Here is a 13,197-nt window from a genome sequence, read left to right on the forward strand (position 1 = left end):
TGGGTGCTGTCCCACAGTGTTGACCCTTTCCACGATCCTCCGCCATAGCTCCATCTTCCTGGCAATGGATGTCTGCTGCACCTGTGATCCCAATAGCTGTGGCTCTACCCAGATGATTTCCTCCACCATGACCCTTAGCTCCTCCTCAGAGAATGTGGGGTGTCTTTGTGGTGCCAAGGGTGTAGTGTGAGTGGTGTGTGTGTGGGTGTGTGGGTGTGTGGGGTGATGTGTTGGGGTGTGTGCTCTGAGGTTCGTGGATGGTGTATGGATGAAGGTGTTCTGTGGCTCTCGTACTGTGGGTGTGTCTCTCCCTCAGTTGTCAATTTTCTTGAGTTGTAAAGGGTTGTGGGTAATGTGGGTGTGTGTTTTATAATTGTGTGGATGTGTGGGTGTGGTGTGTGTATGGGTGTCAGGTGTGCATTATTCAAAATGTCCAATGTGGTGTTGTTTTGTTAGTGTGTGTGTATTTTTAGCGCGGCAGTATGTACCGCCAATGGTTTACCGCAGTTGAATTTCCGCTGCAGTGATTCGTGGGAGTAGTTCTGTTGGCGTAACGGTGGGAGTTTTGCTACCACCAGTTTTTTACTGACCTTTGGGCTGGCGGACTTGTGTGTGTCTGTATAGTGACTGATTGCTATGTGTGTGTTGTAATATGGGTAGCGGTAAACCGCCGTGGCGGTGGTATGTTGGCAGCAGTCGGCATGGCGGTAAGCGGGACTTACCGCCAATGTCATAATGAGGGCCTATGTGTTGCCATGCGCAATATTTGTGAAAATTTATACATTTCCAAAAATTATTCACAAATATAGAAACATTTGAAAGAAAAATCAGACTCCTTTATACACTAATTCATTCACTCATACATTTACTCAGAGACTCATGTGCCCACTCACATACCCACTCAGACACTCATGCACCACTCACAACCACTTAGACTTACACACCCACTTTCAGACCCACTCAAACACTCATGCACCCACTCACAGATCCACTGATAAAGACAGGCCCTGTGGCCAACCTGCGCTGCCAGCAGCCGAAGGATGTGTGTGGCACGGGGTTGGGATGTTATAAGGGCTTGGCTGAAAGGCCTGGCTGCAGGCCAGGCCTTGTGACCAACTACTGCTGCGCACGGCAAAAGGCTGTGCATGCTGGGGGTTGGAATAATGTATAGTGGGAATGAGGGGGCGTGGCCATGGTCCTGAACATGGTGCACGTCTAAATAACTAGTTCCGGAGGGGCCAGCTGTAAAACTCCTGAAAAACACACCAGCCCAGGCCGCCCCTCCTTGGAGCGTGGTCGCTTAGCAGCGAACCAGCATACGGCGCGGCCGAGGCGAGCTGCGGACCGAGTCAGGCCGTCTAACGCGAGAGGAGGCTTGCGGCCCCTCCTCTCGCTTGGAGCCGCGGCCTCTGGTGACGAGGCAGGACGCGGCGAGAGCGGTGTGAGCGGCCCGCGTGCGGCGGTGGCCGCGGCCGGGTCTCTTTGCCAGATTGAAGAACCCGGAGCGCCTGACAGGGGCTGGGGGCCCTGGTGGGTCCTCGCCCCAACAGACACTTTTTCTTTGGAGCCGATGGAGCGGGTACGGCCCTGATTTCGCCGGGGCCGACCCGAGTGCGTTGTGCTAAGACCGGACGGAGCACCGGGGAACCGAGACGACGACGCAGCATATGGGCTTCCCAAGGGGGTCGCATGAGGAGTCGCTGAGGGGGGGCGTGGGACCCCATAAGTCACGCCTCGGGGGAAGCGCACCCAGCGGGGAGATGGGGATCAGCTGCCCGACATGGGAGGACCATGGAGCTGCTGGACGTCCTGGGGCACCATCGACCCCTGAATGTGGACACTGGGCATGACCAGGAGAGTAACCACGGTCACGGAAGAGGAGCTGGAGAGTGGGTGAGGGCCCCGCATGGGGGGACAACAAAGCCGCAGCTGCAGCGCATACCTGATCCCAGTTGGCGGGGAGGGGCCCGGTAGGAGGAGCGTGCAGAGGAACTAGAACCGAAGCAGGCGGCAACCGGCCACGATCGGCTAACGTAGAGCCCCCTCCCCCCTGGGTCTGGACGCCGGGGACGCCTGGAGCTCGGCCTGGACTGCCTGGGAGTAGAAGTTAAATCTGCGGAGACCGAAACGAGGGGACAAATCAGAAGTAGAGCACACGAAAACACTCGGGCCGCTTGCCGGGCCCCTGGGGTATACCCCCTTGCCTGACCGATGCCCCCCAATGGCCGGCACAAGAACAGAGCCATGGACCCCGTGACGCCGCCCGGGGACAGAGAAACGGGCTCACAGAACCAGTCACAAGCCAAAGTGCAAGACACCCTAGACAAGATACTTGGGGCTATAGAGGACACAAAGTCAGCATTGCAACGTGACATCAACCAAGTTGCGATTGAGGTGTGTCTCCTGAGAGCTGATCATCATAAACTGTCTGACTGAGTCAAAGAAACTGAAACCATGTTGGCTGACATCGTACTGAGGCAGAAAGACGTGGCGGCGGAGGTAACCTCTCTGGCCGGCAGAGTGGCAAGGCTCGAACAACGGGCCGAAGATGCGGAGGGAAGAAACAGGAGGAACAATGTGCGTGTGGTGGGCCTCCCCGAAGGGACGAATATGGTGGAATTCCTGGAGAAATGGCTGAGCACGGTGGTCGCACCGGGGTGCCTGACCCCCTTCTACATGCTGGAGCGGGCGCATCGAGTGCCGTCGAGACCTCTTGCCCCTGGCAGACCTCCCTGTGCTGTAATCGCCAAACTCCCACACTACAGAGACAGGGACATCCTTCTACAGAAAGCCAGAGAGATGGGCCCGTTAAAAGTAGAAAATGGGGAAGTGACACTATTCCCAGACTTCACTCTAGATGTTCAGAACAAGCGAGCCTCATTCCTAGCAGTTAAAAGAGCCTTGCGAGACGAGGGGATTCAGTAGTCGCTGCTATATCCAGCAAGACTAAGAGTGATTGTGGAGAGAAAGACCACGTTCTTCCAATCCTCGGAGGAGGCATGGGAATGGCTCGAGAGGCATGGGTCCCAAACGACACGGCCCGCGCGTGAGAACCCTGAGGCGAGCGGGACCCAACGCAAACACAGAGAGAAACGGGCAGGAGGGCAGCCCCGGAGGCGGCGGCCCGAGTGGGTGGGGAGGTGTCCCCCCAGGAGGGTTCTGAAGAAGAGTCCAGTGACACAGGGGACTCGGGGAGCTTGTCTCGCGCCCCGAAGGTGACCCCACAAACAGCCGACGAACTCGGATAGTCCGGACCTGCAGTGGCGCCCAGAGACATGGCACTCTGAGTGAACGAGTGGCCCCTCTGGACCTGGCCACCCCCCCTGACATGATTCTCGCCTGTCCGACTTGGCTGACGAGTACTGCAGTTATGTGTTTGAACAAGTTGCACAGTTTTCTGGGCAACCTACAGTTCCGGAGGCGCCCTGGGGATGGGGAGTTGGGGTTTGCAGTTACGAGTTAAATCGGCAATGTGGGTGGAGAAGACCAACCACAGTAAAGGTACGAGCATGAGGGGGGGTCAATCAGAATCTCGGGCGCGCCAGGCCCGCTTTTACCAGGCTCTAAGAACAAGATGGCAGACTACAATTTTATAACCTGGAATGTCATGGGGATGGGCACTCTGGCCAAAAGGCATAGAATGCTTTCCTTCCTAAAGAGAAGGGGGGTGCAGGTAGCAATGTTACAGGAGACCCACCTGGCACCGGGGGAGGGAGAGAAACTAAGACGGAGGTGGAGGGGGCAGGTGTTTGCCACAGAATATTCAGCTTATGCAAGAGGCGTACTGATTTGGATCAGGGCGGGGGTCCCCCTGACGATTGATTCCTCCAACATAGACAAAGAGGGCAGGTTTGTGATATTGGAGGGGAATTTACATGGGACCCCAATGGTTTTGAGTTGCATTTATGCCCCTAATCAAGACCAGGTTTCATTCATGACAGGCTTATCAAGACACCTTCCCCGCCAACGCACAGGGGAAGTACTAATAGGTGGGGACTTCAACACAGTACTAGATATAAACATGGACAGGTCCACCCCGCCACTACAAGGGGCAATGTCAATTAAGATAGCACAAAGACTAATTGAGTGGCTGGGCACTTGGGGATTAGTGGATGTCTGGCGGGTGCAGCACCCGATCGTCAGAGACTACACATTTTATTCGGGCCTCCACCGGGTGCACACCAGAATTGATAGGGTGGTCTGCACTGCTGGGCTGGCTCGAAGTGTGACCCACTCTGAATACCTTGCCCGCACAATATCGGATCATAATCCACTATTGTTAACGTTGAGGGTATCGCAGGACAGACCCCCCATACCGTTGTGGAGACTGGCCCCCGTGGCGCTCGAGGATCAGGCGTACAGAGAGGCACTGCGCTGCCATTTGACAGAACACATTGAGACTAACAAGGAATCCACCCCTTCCAGGGCCATGGAATGGGAGACACTCAAGGTGGTTACGAGGGGTTTCTGTCTAGGGCAGTCGGCGGGAGTGAGGCATACGCTAGAGAGGGAACTAACTGCCCTGGAGAAGGTCATACACGAGGGGGAACTGAGACAGGGCCTTGTAGCACAAGGAGATGAAGAATATGACCGTGCCCGCAGAGAACACTCCCAAGCTGAAGAACGGCTCAGATGTCATAACACGCAAAAATACCTGGCATCCCTACAGTCAGAGGAGGGGAGATCGGGCAAACTTCTGGCATGGCTGGTGCGCCCGAGTGGAGATAGCGAGCCCATCACAAGTGTATTGGACAGAGGGGGAAATCGTAGACTTAGTCCAGGCCCCATTAATGTTGCATTTAGAGATTATTATATGCACCTGTATAGGAGGCCTAGCAACCTGGAGGCGGAGACATTTTTTTGATGCAGATCCCCCTGCCGGTGCTGAGTCTAGAGGATAGGGACAGCCTAGGAGGGCCGGTGACTACGGAAGAGATAAATGATGCCATGGCGCAGCTGGCCCCTGGGAAGACCCCTGGTACAGATGGTCTTCCTATGGATTTTTACAAAAAATATAAATCCTTACTGGTTCCCAGATTGACGGAGATGTACGCGGAGACAATGCAATGTGGAGAGCTGCCATGCAAGCTGCGTGAGGCGCTGGTAGTGCCACTCCCCAAGGCAACCAATAGGGAAGCATCGGTGGCCGACTTCTGTCCGTTATTGATGCTAAACAGCGACTTCAAGATCCTCAGCAGGATCATGGCCGGCCGACTGCTCCCCCACATGACCACACTGATACATGCCGACCAGAATGGCTTTATCCCTGGTCGCAGCACCTTGCTGAATCTTAGGCAATTTTTCTCTATCTTACACATGCCCGACGAATTGAAACCGCCAGCGGGGATCCTGTTGGCAGTGGATTTCGAGAAGGCTTTCGACTCAATTAGGTGGGACTATCTGAGGGCGGTGATGTTAAAAATGGGCCTGGGGGAGAGATGGGTTAAATGGGTGGACCTGCTGTATTCATCCCCACTAGCGAGAGTGAAGACGGGCAGAACAATTTCTAGTGCATATCTGGTGTTTCGTGGAACCAGACAGATGTGCCCCCTGTCCCCGTACTGTTTGCCCTGGCGATTGAGCCTCTGGCGGCCCGGTTGCAGGGCGAGGGTGTGGGTAGGGGGGTTGAATGGGGGCCAACTGAGCACATTGTCTCCCTATATGCAGACGATATACTAATTTATCTTAGGGACGGAGCTGGTGGTCTCCCCTGGGCCCTAAGGGTTTTGGAGGACTTTGGGGAGGTATCGGGTCTGCGCCTTAACCGCTGTAAAACGTATGACACCTGGTTGCACGCCCCCAGGTGTATGTCCGATAGACGTGAACTGGGCCCCACGGACCTTCAAATACCTAGGCATTCAAATATTCCACGAGTTGGGAGACCTCAGAGATGGTAATCTTGGCAAAGTGCTCCGATCCTTGCGGTCCTCAGTTGGGTTTTGGCGCTCTCTGAAACTATCAGTAATGGCCAGAGTGGCGCAGTCCAAAATGATTATGCTTCCCCGACTTCTCTATTACTTCGCCAACTTGCCATTGCTGATTCCCCCGGCATGGTTCCGCGATTTGAACGTGTTGCTCAGGGAGCTAATATGGGACGATGGACGTAGACACACTGCACTTACGACCATCTGTAGGCCGACCCACATGGGTGGACTGCGGGCCCCTGACTTCGAGGCATACTATTTGGCATCCCAACTGCAGTGGGTGTCCGGCTGACTGGTGGGCAGAGGACGCCTGGACTTGTGTACCGCCCAGGGGGTAATGGATACGGCATGGATTGCGGCACGCATGGCAGAAAGGAAAATAGCCCTACCTGGGAACAACATAATGATAAGTGTTGCGATGGCATGCTGGAAAAGGTGCACGAAAAGGGTAGGAGTGGGCCCGCCATATTCTCCGGCTTTACCGCTGTCGGCACTGGCTCTGGAGTCCGGGGGGAATGGATCGGGTAGTCTGGGGCTTGGTCCTTGGACTAGTGCGAGGATTGAGACAGTCGGTGGGCTCTTTGAGGGGGGTGTGCTGAGGGGATTCGCTGACTTATCGGGTGGGGGTGTTCCCCGGGGTCAGTTTTTGCTCTTTGGGAGGCTAGTGCATACTCTGAAAGACCACTGGGACACGAGAAACGCGGAGCCCGCTGCCCATGGAGTGCTGCACCTACTGCTGACATCAGGAGAGGAACCTCATTTGATCGCCAAAATATACCGGGCCCAGGTTGAGGCCGTGCTAGATCCTTTACATTCCTTGAGAGAACGATGGGGGAACACGATTGGGCGGGATTTGTCTGGCTCAGAATGGAACAAAACACTGGCTTACCCCCAGGTGATATCGCGTAACACGCGGTTAAGAGACATTCAATACAATTACCTACATGGGACGTACCTTACACCTAACCGACTATTCCATATATACAGGGGGCCCCTAGGACATGCCCGAGATGCTGGAGGGGAGATGCGGACTTTGACCATATGGTGTGGGGGTGCCCGGTACTTCAGACTGGTTGGAGGGAGATACTGTCTATCGTATCTGAGTTATTTGGGATGGAGCTGCAACCCACCCCTGATCTGTGCTTACTGGGTCTCAGACCGGCTGCGCTATGTGGGAAGGTAAGAGGGCGTTTCCTGGACCTGACCCTGGCCCTTTACATAAGACTAATCTCAAAGGGCTGGAGGGCCTCAGGCCACCCCTCGCTGGCTGACTGGAAAGGTGATGTTTCGAGATGGTCTAGGGCTGAGCTGCAGGTCCTGAATGCTGACGAGGCCAGGGGCATCCGTCAGGTTCCTATCGCCCCGGAGTGGGAAGATTTAGTGACGAGCTGGGATGGTCTATTCAAGAGATCAGTAGGCCTCTAAGTAGAAGTAGGAGATGATTAGCACATTCTATGAGGATTGACCCAGGGGGGAAGGCTCCCAAATAGGTGCCCGAAGGTGGCCGAACTTATAAATAGACCGCACTGAGAGACGTAATATGGAGACGGACGAGCCGCTAACTGCTACACCACTATTAGAGGCGGGGGTGGAGTGAGTGGTCAGCCGTCCCCCTGTACACTGGTGCGCCCTGGGCCTGGCCCCCCCCTCCTATGTTCCTATGCTTTTGTGCCTTAAATACCATCAGCTACAAGTCCCACCCACACAAAGCCGCAAAGTTGACCTCTTGTGTTTTTTTTTTTTTTTTTATTTATTTACTTTCTTTCCCCCCCCTTTTTCTTTTCTTTCGTTTTCTTCCTCCAAGCCATAGCTTAGAACAGATTTAAGTTTGCTGTTTATTCGTGTGATTCCAAATGATATTGTAGAACAGCGAGGAACATAGCAAACTCTGTCAATGGAATCAGTTCATCAGAGTCAGGGACAAATGAACGTATAAAGAATGTTAACAGTACCAAAGAAATATGCAACGAATCACAAGTAATGTATACCACAAATACGGATTGTTCGATGGACATGTATAATGAGTGCAAGATGCTACCATGAACAGACATACAAATGTAAGACAACAATATGTTAATAAAATATATATTTTTTTTTATGAAAAAAAAAATGTATAGTGGGAATAACGTATAGTAATTAAAATTGCTTTACATAAAAAAAAAAACATAGGAATTCACCAAAGGTTACAGGGATGTCATAGTTAGGTTTTGAATTTACTTGTACAAAACCATAGAAATTTAGCAGATATAGTTGGAGTTTTTTTAAGTAACTATAACTCGTGTCCTAAGGTAACTAGAACTCGAGCCTTCGTCATGCGCAGCTAATAACTCCACATATTATATTACTGATGAGATCTTGTATGGACTCTTTGATATCACTGCAACATTATTGATAAGAAGACTGTCAACATTTGCAATAAAATTATTGATAAGAAGACAGTGAATGGGAAAATGGCAAGGGCACAATTTTATATATATATATATATATATATATATATATATATATATATATATATATATATATATATATATAGGTAATAATTATAGTTAGGACCTAGTTTCCACATAAAAAGTGCTTTTTTACTTCCCTACATCTTTAGCATCACCTGATGAATCTTCACAAAATTTTCCAAAAAAGTGCCTTCTAGAATCATGTTGTGCATGGGAAGTTTCGAGGTGATCTGTCAAGCAGAAGCTGATAGGGGTGTGTGTGCATTTCCCATGTTAATTCCCAAAGACCCTTTAGTCATGGCTGCAGCCCAAACCGCTGGATGGAATTACACCAAATTTGACAGAAAGGTAGCCCTTAGTACACAGATGAGACTTTTTTTATTTGGTGTAAATATGTTCAGTAGTTTAGGAGAAAATAAAGAAGACCCAAATTTGTAAATATAGGGGCGCATATCCTTTGCAACTCCTCCACAGAGCGTTGCGAACCCATGCACCCGGAGCAGTGCTGTGATCGGCTGACTGCAACCTGTGTAGAAAGTTGCAGCAGACACTTTATAAAGTGGGACATTCACCGGAGGATCAAAATAAAGATTGGAAACTATAGAAGGGATACCCTGACCCCAGCGGCGCATTGTAGGGGACTCTGAAGGACCCCTTGAGTTTTAAAATGCACCAAACCATTTTTTTGCAGATGCAGGGAGTTGCAACTCTGTCTCGATGAAAAACATACATTGACACTCACTCACTTACTAGTGCAAGGACTCACAGACCCAATCAAACACTCACAGGCCCACTCACAGACCCACTTAGCGACTCATGCACCCACTCACAGACCCATTCAAACTATTGCGCACCCACTCACAAACTCACTCAGACACTCACACACCCACTCACAGGCCCACACACTCATACTCACAGATCTACTCAGTGACTCACGCACCCACTCTTAAACCCATCCACTTACAGACCCACTTAGACTCTCACACACCCACTCACAGACACACACACACTCACACCCACTCACAAAGACACCCTTTCACACCCATTCTCACACCCAGACACTCTCACACCTACTCTCACACCCACATAGACCGTCCCACACCCACTCTCACACCTAGAGAGACACTTGAACACCTACTCTCAGACCCAGAGACACCCTCTCACACCCAGAGACACAGGCCCCTGAAGTCAAGTAACAGTAATGCACACCTTAAGGTAACTATAACTCGTGCCCTCGCCATGCACTGCTAATTACCCCAGATATTACAGCACTCATTACAACTTTTATAATTCTAACTGCTGAATTTCTGTGGTTCTGTGTGAATAAATTCAGAACCTAACTATGACGTACCTGCAACCTCTGTTTTAAAAAAATTATATTTCCTAACTATATTGTCCCAGTAACCTTTGTTATAGATATATATATATATATATATATATATATATATAGAGAGAGAGAGAGAGAAAGAGATATATATACATGTGACATACTGGAGTGATTCACTGCAGTACAATCCGTTAACTGTAAAGAGGAATGTATATGCACATCATTTTTCTATAACATAAAACTATGTAATATTACTAGTAAGGTTGCATGTTGAGGCAAGACATACATACTAAAAAGCCCAGCAATTTCCAGTCCAGGTAGGTCCAGCAGATCTGCTTCCCTGCCAAGGATGTCAGCCATCGGAGCAGCAACTGGGAGATGCTCCATTCTACTTGGCTAAAATGTTAATGTATGTGCTACCACAGCACACATCTCTCTGCGAGCCCATATCTATGGCTCACTTGCCTTTAGCTGCAAGCATTTGAGGGAGGTAGTATACAATTAGCTAGATTAAAACTCCTACATTCCTCTCCTCAAAATTTGAAACTCCCCCTTCTCAGATGTACCAATTTCACACCCTATTACTCTATCTAAATACAGAAAAAAAACACTCCTTAACACACGTATACTTCTAAACCCTAAACTACCCCAAACAGATAGACAAACAAGACTATAAACTTGTGAACACACAAATTATACACAACTAACACTAACATACAATGCTACTCACTAGCTCAACAAATCAGACAATCGACAAACTCCACATTCACCTCATACTTTAGCCAAAACTGCACACACAACTAGCAAGATCAAAGAGAAAGGTACATTAAATTTCTAACTTTTCCTTTGTATGCAGCCATGGCCATTGCATCATTTCTTCAGTGTATCCACTTGATTTTATTAGCTTTGCATCATATGTTCTGATGCAGGGTGCAAGCAAAATATTTTTGCTCTATGCTGCATTCCATGGCATCAATCTGCCATTAACCAAATGCAGGGGAGCACACACAATTCAACCAACATTCAATCAGAAGTGGTGTTATGTAGCACAGCAATGCACCTTGCTGCATGACACTGCCTGACAAGGACACAGCAGAAATGCCAAATACTTACAAATATATGCTGCATTTGAGTTTTCTTATAGTGATGCTTCATTACGTTTTGCCTGCCACCGACATGGGGAACCGTGCACCAAAGAAGTGCTAGGGTGGCTGCGTTGGAGGCAGGTTTGGTGATGAGCAGTAAGTAACACCTTCTGTCAAACCTGAACTCCAACAAGCGATTTTCCTCTTTCAATGTGTGTACCCTTATGCAGCATATGTGGAAGGAGTACATAAAACTTGTACCATAACATTTGCATGCATGTTACACAGAACTTGTGAAGGTGTAGACATTTTGCACAGTGACACAATTCAAAATATATGTAAAGCTGGGAATACGTGACAAGACATTTGTGCATGCATGGTAGCATCCATCCAAAATTGGAACATAAAGAGAGACACCACAAGCAGGTGGCCTGTGTTACAATTATTTACAATGCAACACAGGACATTAAGGGCCAGATGTAGGAAATCCATGAATTGCGACTCGCAAATTGCGAGTCAGTGAGACTCGCAATTTGCGAGTCGCAATTCAGGATGCAGAACGGTGTCTCAGACACCATCTGCGACTCGCTATGGGGTCGCAAAGACCCACCTCATCAATATTCATGAGGTGGGTCGCTTTTTGTGACCCCATAGCGAGTCCCTGCACTCACAGGGATGGTGGCCTCCTGAAGTCAGCAGACCTCCATGTCTGTGACTGCTTTTTCAAAAAAGCATTTTTTTTCGTCATTTTGCAGCCCGTTTTCCTTAAAGGAAAACGAGTTGCAAAATGAAAAAAATACCGAAACCATTTGGTTTCGTTTTTTTCAGAGTAGGCAGTGGTCCGTAGGACCACAGCCTGCTCTGAAAAAATATTTTTTTCGACATTCACAAAGGGGAAGGGGTCCCCTGGGGACCCCTTCCCTTTTTCGAATGTGTTACCACCAGTGAGACACTGGTGGTAACTGCGAGTTGGTTTGCGACCGCATTCGCGGTCACAAAGCAACTCTGAATTGCGATGCGAGTCGCAAATAGGAAGGGAACACCCCTTCCTATTTGCGAGCCGCATTCCAAAATTGCGAGTCGGTACCGACTCGCAATTTGGGAATGAGCATCGCGGGAGGCCGTTTGCATGGCGCAAACTGCGTTTTTCGCAGTTTGCGCCATGCAAACGGCTTGCTACATCTGGCCCTAAGTCTGATCTAATATGTTCTTCAAAGCCTCCTTGCATTGCTCAGTGTAGCACGGTAATTCTGGTTTGATCCAAGCCTGTTCACTTACTGGCACAGTGCAGTAAGAGGTCAGAGATACCCCATATATTTTCATAAATGGTGTATTCCTGCACTATCCATCTGAAGCTAAACACCACAGCAAGTTGAATAGCAACATTGTCCTCATTACTTTGTTTGGAATATCTAGACCAATGTACCTTAGCAGTGTGTACATCAATGTAAGTACCCATAGTGTATGCAGAATATAACAGTATGCAGCACATACAGTTAGTCACACATGTTGTGGGATGTGTTTTATTTGCAGTAGATTTGTGCTATTTGTGCAGATTTTAGTCCTATAGCCCAGCCTTGATATAACAACTTAAAATTATGGTATACTGTGTTGTGCCAGCCCCTTTGTGACACTGTGTTTACACCTACTTTCATCTCCTCACCCACAGCATACCTGATTTAGAATGGTGAAAGCTCTTACATTTGATGGTATGTCACTTTAAATTTCTGCACACATTTATGGATCTATACATAGGTACATACATAATGCTACTATAGGGCACCTTCACAACACAAGGTTGCCTAATGAAGAAACATGCACTGGCCAATATTAATTTTGATTACATAACACACACATTGACACACAGGGTGGGCTAGCATGGCTTAATGCATATCACCATTTATATAACTTGAACATTCACACACTTATGTAACTCATCTACTATGGTTATAATTACATGACCATATGCCACTATGAGACCATGGCTAATACTATATACCTTATATATTTTGTTTATTTAATCAAATTGACTCTATTGAACCTGTCACGTTATGTGACACACAGAAGGTGTGTTCAGAAGTGGTATTGATACACCACATTTCCACCAACATACATAATTTCTTTTCCTTTGTTGTTATTTACTCATTCAGCATGAATCATTTTGGCCCCCATTACAACATTGGCTGTAAAAGCCCCATACCGCTGTGCAGAAGACCGCCAACACACCGCTGCTGCCGCGGAATTCCGCCACAGCTATTATGACCCACAGTTCGGAATCTGCCAAAATTCAGACACCCACACAGGTCCGCCACACCAAAGGTCAGTGATAAACTGGCGATAACAAAACCTCCACCGTCACGCCAACAGAAATACGCCCACACTATCACGACCCACGAACCCACGTGGCGGTC

Source organism: Pleurodeles waltl, chromosome 11 (genome assembly GCF_031143425.1).
Source record: "Pleurodeles waltl isolate 20211129_DDA chromosome 11, aPleWal1.hap1.20221129, whole genome shotgun sequence".
Taxonomy (NCBI): domain Eukaryota; kingdom Metazoa; phylum Chordata; class Amphibia; order Caudata; family Salamandridae; genus Pleurodeles; species Pleurodeles waltl.